The following is an 8,010-nucleotide window of genomic DNA, read 5'->3' as shown; positions in this document are numbered from 1 at the left end:
GTTATTTGCATTTAATTCAATTGTGCCTGATGTAGAATAAAAGAAAGCAAAAAAGATAACAGCCCATTTGTCAAAAGGAAATCTAGTTATGGCTGTCAAAGTTTGTAACCAAAAGGCTATTTGAAAAGGTGCCTGGGCTGAAATTTTCACCCCTCATGACTTTATGTAAGTCTGAACTGTATTAATTTTTTCTGTATCACCTCACAGATACATCTTCAAGAGTTAGAATTATTTCTCTAAACTTATGAAAACTGTGCTCTGCTTTGAAATATTACTTCAGAAATTCACTCATATATTGATTTCTGATGTTGCTGGTTTTAGCAAGATAAGAATTCTAATCCATCTGCTGAATGTTACTCTGCTAAAGATTAAACAGCTGTCATGCCCACTCCCCCAAAATAAAAAAAAAAAAAAAGAAAATATGAGTGTGTCAGTGGATTAAAGAAGGTCTATTTTCAGATATAAGCAAAAGACAACAAGTTGTGTTATCTTCTATGTCAGTGTCAGCTTCTGAAGATTTAAACACCTCTTCTATCTACAAAGAACAGAATGGAAACTGTGCGGTATCCCTACCTATAAAAATCAGAAACACATCACTCAAAGCAAATGAAAGGCTTTCTGAACTCTACTCAGAGGTACAGACTTTTAGCCCATTTAACCTCACCCTCCTCTATTCTGAACACAAGAATGTATATTGGGTTTTCTTGGTAATGTTTTGGTACATTAGGGGGCCTACAAAGGTGGCATCTGTGAGAAGTTACCACGTCTGATGGAGTCAATTCCAGCCATCTCCAAGAAAGACCCACCACTGTGCAAAGCTGAGCCCATCAGCAACAGTGATGGGGCCTCTGGCATGATAGATTCACGAAGGGGAAGAAACAACTAGGCAGCAGCAGCCAGGAGAGAGGGGTGAAAATATATGAAAGGAGCAACCCTGATGACACCAGGGTCAGTGAAAAAGGAGGGGGAGGAGGAGCCAGAGCTGAGACTCCCCTTCAGCCCATGGTGAAGACCCTGGTGAGGAAGGGTGTCCCTCTGCAGCCCATGGAAATCCATGGGGGAGCAGAGATCCACCTGCAGCCTGAGAAGGACTCTGCCAGAGCAGGTGGATGCCAGAAGGAAGCTGTGATCCCAGGGAACCCCTCACTGTAGGAGCTCCTGACAGGACCTGTGGCCCCACGGGGAGAGGAGCCCAGGCTGGGCAGCTTTGCTGGCAGGACTTGTGGCCTCACAGAGGACCCACACTGGAAGGGTCTGTTTCTGAAGGGCTGCACTGCATGGCAGGGACCCCTGGAGGAGGGGGTTAGTGTGAGGAGGAAGGAGTGACAGAAACAGCATGTGGTGAACCGACCGCAGCCCTTATTCCCTGTACCCATGAAATGCTGGGGGATGGAGCGAGGGAATGAAGAGAGCAGCTCAAAATATCACCCCTCTAGCCTCCAGGTTTAGACACAGGAGAAAAGATATCTGTTTATTATATTTATGCATTATTTCAAAGGTATATGTTCAATTTACTACAAATTTTGCTGTATATACAGAGGTAGCATAAAGGGATGTGAGAGTATATGTAACTACGTGATCACGCATTAATGCTTTAGGAAGACTGTATGTGAAATCATAGCATTAATAGCATCACTTAACCTGAACATGTTTCATTCTCTTAATTTAATCTTCAAATGTGTAGATTAATATATCTACATTTTTCAGCTATCTCTGAGGTCCTACAATAGGCTTCTTGTGGACAGAGGGGAAACTCTTATGACCTCTTTAAGTCACAAGATGCTTATCTTTCCACCAGATTATGCTGAACTATTTTTTCTCTGTTTTAACATGAATAAGTTTAATAGTTTCAATTGTACAGCACTGCATTGAGAATGTAGTTTTATAATTTAAACTGCAATTATAATTTCTTTAATATGAGATAAAAATCCAAGGAAAGGTGAAATCTTTTTGTCTTTTTATTTTTATTTTTTGTCCTCATTGGTTCAAGACTAGGCAACACTTCAAATTGTAATTATATTGTAGGGCACTTGAATATTTCTATTACATAAAAAGACAGCAACTAATTTTTTCTAATTTTAGAAAGTTTTCATTAAAGTGTGCTGTAGTTATGCATTTTATAATTAGTCTTATAGAGTTTAAATTTCTGGCTTTGTTCTGCCTTTGAATATGAAAAGCTCCCAAACAACACAATACTCAAGTAAAATTTCTTTAGATACTAACACCTCTCATTGAAGTTCACTAATGTGAATTCTTTTTCAGGACTAAATCTGACCTTTCCCACTTTCATACTCAAAACAAGCAGGCAATAAAGAAATAGCAGACAATAAACCCTCTGGAGCAGTTAAGAGTCATCCAAGAGGGACTCGTGAACATCCCATTTCATACTATTAGAGGGGAAACAAACTTTCCCCTGTCATCAACACACGAAGCTGCACCTGTGCCTTCCTAAGTTCACTCATGAATTTTGGGATGAGAGTGAGACCAGCTGGAAGGAAGGCTTAGTACTCTGTGGATGTGCCACAGGCAAAACCTGGGACAGCCTGAAGTCATCTGTGAATTGTGGGTTTTTCTGATTTTTTTTTTTTAAAGTTGTGTTCTTATTTTCTTCTGCTGCTCCATACTGAAGACCTTTTAGCTCAGTGCATGAGCAGCAGTATGTTCCTCAAGGTCATTAGAATTACAGAACTAGATGCATCAAAATTTGTCTTTAGATATGTTTACTTCACATACTTTAAGATTATCCCTGAGATAATCTTCCCAATGTTTCAGCCACCCAGTTCTGTGTCTTTGTCTTTCTATCAAAACATGGGATGCTTCCCTCAGGCACATGAACTCCATGACATTGCTTTCTCATCTGAGATATGATTAGAGTGTCAATGTCAAAGTTTTTACAAACTGCACAGCTTCAGTTCTATTTATTTTGCGACTTGACATCAGGAATTTGCTGAAAACAGCATAAGTGAAAATGAATGAGGCATTTACATAGCAATTTGTCCAAAACTGGAAGCCATAAAACTCTGACAACAGCAGCATAATATTCCCATTCAAAAACCAATTTTGAACTCAATGGCTGGAACCATAATTTACCAAAATGTTGCTAGCCAAGTTAATACATTTTGTGATATCATCAGCAATCACCACATTTCATTACCAAGATAACAAAACTTGTTGCCAGCCCGCATCACGTATTATCAGTGGACACTATGGGGGACTTTTACAAAGTTAGTCTGACAGGTGGGATACACAATTTCTGGGCCTTGGGCTTTTTCTGTAGACTGTGAGGTCACTGTGCTTTGTGGAAAGGCGATCAGTGGTCAAAGGGATATCTGCAGGTTTTTTTGCATTTACAGGTTTCAAGCATATGGAATAGCACTTACTGATAACTGACCTTAAATTTGTCCAACAACATGGCATCACTCAAACTGCTAGGGCCATTATGAACTTAGTTTTACTTATTTGAAAAAGCACAAAATACTTCAGTAAACATCTTTGACTGATGAGATAAAACCTTCATTCTCATATAATGGCACTGGATATTGCTAATTTACTAATCAGGGCAAAAAAAATGACTGTTCACAAAGTAGAGACATTCATAGAATCTGACTTTAGCAGAATTATGAAAGAACATGTCAAAAAATTTGGCTTTCCTCAAGATACAGGTAGCAAAACCAGACAGCCATGGCATAGTCAGAATGGAATGCATGTTAACTTCTACATGTTTTTCACCACTGCAATTTCACTAAGAAAACAATTTGACAGAGTTGGCATGCACCATTCCAACAGCTGCTGAATTCCATCATTCATCTGAAAATGTTTATCTCCGTCTTTCATAAGCTAACCAGTCAGATTGGTCGTTTTTTGGCAAGGCCAAGGAAGAGACAGAGGGGGTATCTGCTTAGTCATTCCACTCTAGTCCAGTTTAATTTCTGTCAAAACAGTGACTTTATTTTGTTACCAGTGTTTCAAAATGTGTAATGACCTGGTGTGCATACATGGTCTAGATCCTTTGTGCAGAGTCACACAGCCCTCAGACTTGAGTCATCTATCCTAAAGTGTGCAGTGCCATTAATCTACCATATCTGCACTGGGAGAAAAATCTCATTAGATATATATAAAGAGATTAAAAACTACAAGACCCATATTCAGATTTCCTCTAAAGTAAAGGGATATTTCCAAAATATATTGTTCGCAAGCCTTCTGTCTCAGATGATTATATGTTTCTGATTGAGCTTTATCCTATAGAATTCAAGCACTAGAAATAAAAGAATAATTTCCTGTCCTGCTGAAATAGGATGAAAAAATGTTCAGAGTGAAGTCGCCTTAATGCCATTCTCAACATTTCTTTCTTCCAGTTCATGAATGTCAGTGTAAGTGTGGACTTATATTTTTGTGTTCTAAATAAAGCTTCATTGTATAATGGAGTTCTTTCAGAAAGCTATTTAAAAATACATTTCACTTTAAAATAAATATGTTATTAATAACAGGTTGGGTTTTTTTTTCATTTTAATCTCACAGTGGAGCAAAGAGTTCAACATAATTAATGCGAAAATAGGAAAAGTTACAAGCTTATAGTTGTGATTCTAAAAGCAGTACTATAGGACAGTCTTGTCAGTATAAAGGGACAGGTAAAATGGCACACTGTAGGAGGAAACAGGAGTTCTGGCACACATACTTGGCAAGAAAAAATTATATATATATATATATAAATTATATATAATACATAATTTACATATATTTATAATTTCGGTTTTATCTGAAACTATGATAGTCAAAGTGCTATAAAGCAGAGTAGTGCAGGAAAGAAAAAGCAGTAATACACAAGCAATTTGCTTATGTTTCTTAATCTTCCCTACATTTTATATTTAATTGCACTTGTCTATTCTTATATTAACTCACCATCCAACTCTAAATCCCAGATAAACCATAGTAACAGATGTTCAACATCTTGCAGGTCAAATTCTCAATAAAGAAAAATACTGACAGGGTTTCCATGTTTTTTCATTTGTAACCCTTTTATACAAGTCCTGGAACAGAAATGGAAAGAAACAGTGACATTCCAGTGACAAAGGAAGTTAACATCATGAATATTTTTTATATGCCCCTCAATATTTTCTGCCATCCATAATAGAGCATTGAGCATTGATTTTGAGCACTTGTAGCCCAGGGATACATATTTTTCAAAGAAAAATATGGTCACGTTGAATAATTTCCATTCTACCTACAGTATCTGATTTGCTTTAGAGGCACTTACAACTCTGTCAGTAAAACTGAGATTGATTAGGACCACAGCATAGGAATACATAAGGCATGAAACCCTATTATACAGAGAGTCTTAAATCTTTTTATTGTCCAGGTTGGGGTTTTTAACTTAATTTATTTTCATCTAGAAAAAAATCAAACCAATCCATACAAGACCTCTCTTAACCTTGTCTAAGTCTGCCCTCCAATTAACTCCTTCCTCAAAAACATACCCAGCTGACTCTTCAGTTAATTCAAACTTCATGTTAGAGTTCAAATCCTTGACATGCTCTATATATCAACAGTATGTTTATAGACTGACTTACAGGTCAATGTCCTGTTTAACCACATTCAGAGAATGTTTTGCTTTTGACCTAGCCACTGTTACAAACTCTGCATTTCTCACCACCCTGTTCTCTTTCTCTCAGAATTTAAATGATTTTACAACATTCCAACTGATCATTATCTAATTCCAACCATGAAAAGCAAAATCTGTCAAATAAGATAATTTGCCTTTAGAAAAACCAAGCAAACCTGTTACACTTTTCTGAATCGTTTTGTATAAGTAAAGGCAAGAAAGAGTAGCATATGAAAAAATAAGGAATCTTGAGCTGAAATAGCAGATACACTTCAAGACAAGGACCACCTTGTTTAAGCAAGGTATTCATCAATGGCCTTTTTACCCCCCATTATGTTCCAACTGTGCTTTAAATCTCAGCTTGATTTGCTGCATGCACCATATGGATTTCAAATTTGCAGCATATTCTTTTATGATACATCAATACTGAAATGAAGAATGTCAGTTTAGGTTCATCATGTACCTAGATAATTATGTTTTCTTACATGGATACACAAGAAATAAATTTCATAATGCAGTATTCAAAGAGAGAAGAAAATCCTGAAACAATGGTTTATATATATATATATATTAAGGGGAGAAGAAAATCCTGAAACAATGGTTTATATATATATATATATATAAAGGGATATTATATTATTATATTACATTATATATATTATATTATATTATATTATATTATATTATATTATATTATATTATATTATATTATATTTAAGGGTAATTATTATTTCTACAAAGTTGAATTGCATAACAAATTTCTTGGAAAAATCAAATGAAATGTTTTGAAGGCTATGAAGGAAAGGAGCACATATGAAAAAGGAAATGCTCTAGGTGAGTAGCTAAGCAACAGAGTGAAAACTAGGAAAAGCGAGAATAAATTTTTTTAAAAGAGTGGATTTTTCAGCATAGCCAGTGAGAGTAAAAGTTTATGATGATTAAACTGATCAGTAGAGTGAAAATAAGAATTATGGACTGTGACTAGAAGAAAGAAAAAACTAACAGAAAGATTGCTAAAATAAAACAAATAGAAGCTAAATATGACTGTAAGAAGTTCAAAAGCTTTAAGTTTTTGAAAAAACATTTGCTGATCGAATTGCCATATTGTTTTCTTTCCAAATAAGCGATTGAACTATTGGAACTATGTATTCCAAATAAATTTACATGAATCACTCATAACAGTAGCTACCCTCATGAAACTTATCCTTCCTGGCACACTTCTACAAACACTTTCCCTGCCAGTTTTCACAATATAATTTGTGTCATCGGAAGAAAAATTAAGTGTCACTTGAATTGAGAACTACTTCCAACCATTCATTGCTTTTTGAAAAAGTACTAATTTTCCTGAGACTCTTTCCAGGCAGTTTTAATTAACTAGGACCAATGCAATCTTAGATTCTAACTAACCTTTGGACAATTTGGACATTGCCCTGTTCAGTGCACTTTGAAAATCTCATTCTTCCATAGCTAATTCTTCTTGTGCTCAATAGGGACACTGGGTATTCATATTGAAGATGCTAATTAATTAAAAGTATTGTAGCACTTGAAACTTTTTGTGAACATAGCTTTTCATTCCTTAGACACCTACAGTATTAAGTATCATGGGTACGTGTGGGGTGTGTGTGTGAGAAAGACAAAGAGAGAGAAATGCACAACAGAGACTAGACTCACCACGCCCACATGATAGGCTAAAAGAACTTGTTTTGACTGTTAGACAACTAAATCATTCTATGAATTTATCACAAAATTATTTAGCATAAAAAGTTCCATTGCCTTTCATTCAAGGCAACGTATCTACTTGTGCCATAAAGTATTTAAAGTATTTTTAGAAAATCCCATCAGAGGTTTTCTGTGTCTTTAAAAATTTTGTTCTGTCTTGTTACTGAGAAGGGTCTGTTTAAAACACAGGTTATTAATAGAGAAAAGGAGGAGGAAATAATTTTCTTCTTTTTAGTCAGTTATCAAAAGAGCAAATAAACTTACTTTCATGACCACTGATTTTCAATAGTGACTAGTGATTTTGCAAGTCAGGCATTTCATTTCAGATAACTTAAAATGAAAACCACCTGATTTTCAAAATGATTTAAAAAGTCAAGCACTAAAGAACAGGCACTTTCACTTTTGCCACCTGGTTATTGAAGACTCAATGTAAGATTTGGAATTGTGCCTGTCGGTCACCCAAATAAGTTTAACCAACTGTAGAGAGAGAACAAAAATCCCTATTTTTGTTGAACTTGCTAGGTTCCACTGTGTTTAGCCCATATTATAAAAAGACTTTACTTGCTTATATAATTTATTTTTAAATTTAGTTGCTCCCGTTGTCATATAGTTACAATGCCAAGAAAAATAATTGTTCCCAATTTAACATAGGGGATTGCACGAGTAAACAGAAGTTAAAGAAAAAACTTTCA

The sequence above is a fragment of the Onychostruthus taczanowskii genome, unplaced genomic scaffold (genome assembly GCF_017590055.1).
Source record: "Onychostruthus taczanowskii isolate IOZ18803 unplaced genomic scaffold, ASM1759005v1 scaffold68, whole genome shotgun sequence".
Classification (NCBI taxonomy): Eukaryota; Metazoa; Chordata; class Aves; order Passeriformes; family Passeridae; genus Onychostruthus; species Onychostruthus taczanowskii.
This window is presented reverse-complemented; position numbering follows the sequence as displayed.